The sequence below is a fragment of the Anneissia japonica genome, unplaced genomic scaffold (assembly GCF_011630105.1).
Source record: "Anneissia japonica isolate Jap-2015-1 unplaced genomic scaffold, ASM1163010v1 scaffold217367_len906_cov127, whole genome shotgun sequence".
NCBI lineage: Eukaryota > Metazoa > Echinodermata > Crinoidea > Comatulida > Comatulidae > Anneissia > Anneissia japonica.
The window spans coordinates 1-896 of record NW_022701143.1 but is presented as its reverse complement, the minus strand read 5'-3'; the positions used below and the strand labels follow the sequence as shown (position 1 = coordinate 896).

The 896-nt window shown below is 27.7% G+C and overlaps 1 long non-coding RNA gene across 1 annotated transcript; it reads right to left on the bottom strand.

The window, feature by feature from the left end:
• Positions 1-238: 238 nt before the first annotated feature.
• Positions 239-876, bottom strand: LOC117103474. The gene is made up of 3 exons (XR_004444603.1): positions 818-876; positions 496-549; positions 239-292 (listed from the first exon to the last, which is right to left on the bottom strand). It is a non-coding gene; the product is annotated as an uncharacterized LOC117103474 (long non-coding RNA).
• Between the last annotated feature and the right edge of the window lie 20 nt (positions 877-896).

The window sequence follows — 896 nt, the reverse complement described above, 5'->3', positions numbered from 1 at the left end:
TCACCAGAAGTCGTAGTTATAGTTGTGAGAGCTACAAAGTACAAATTATTTTCTTTTTTAAATAAGTAATGATTTTTTGTTTTCTTAGTTTAAATTATCAAAAAGGAAAAAATCCATGTAAAAAATTTAAATTGAAATGGAATACGAGTTGTACACCAATAGTTTTGATTGTAGTAACGTTTGGTAGTTTAAATATGTTGCTGTTGTATAATTTGATAATTATTATAGTCAACTTTACCTTCAGTCGTTGTCTGTTTGGTATCACCAGAAGTTGTAGATATGGTTGTGAGAGCTACAAAGTACAAATTATTTACTTTTTTAAATAAGTGTTTTGTGTTTTCTCAGTTTAAATTATCGAAAAGGAGAAAATCCATATACAAAATTTCAATTGAAATGGGATACAAGTTGTGCACCAATAGTTTTGATTGTAGTAACGTTTGGTAGTTTAAATATGTTGCTGTTGTATAATTTGACAATTATTATATTCAAATGTACCTTCAGTTGTTGGCCGGTTAGTATCTCCAGAAGTCGTAGATATTGTTGTGAGAGCTACAAAGTACAAATTCTTTTTTTTAAATCAGTATGTTATATGTATCACTTAATTTATAAAAAACAAAGATATAAAAATCTATATATAGTAGCATAAAATTTCAACAACTAATAATTATTATTGTAGTAAAATACTTTAGATTAGACATGTTCTTGTTTTGAGGTCTTTTAAGTGCATTATTTTTACTGGGACCAAACCACACTAGTTCTAGTAGTATTGAAAACTCATGCTTTTTTATAATTTGACAGTTACTATAGTCAACTTTACCTTTAGTCGTTGGACGTTGGGTATCACCAGAAGTTGTAGATATGGTTGTGAGAGCTACAAAGTACAAATTATTTTCTTT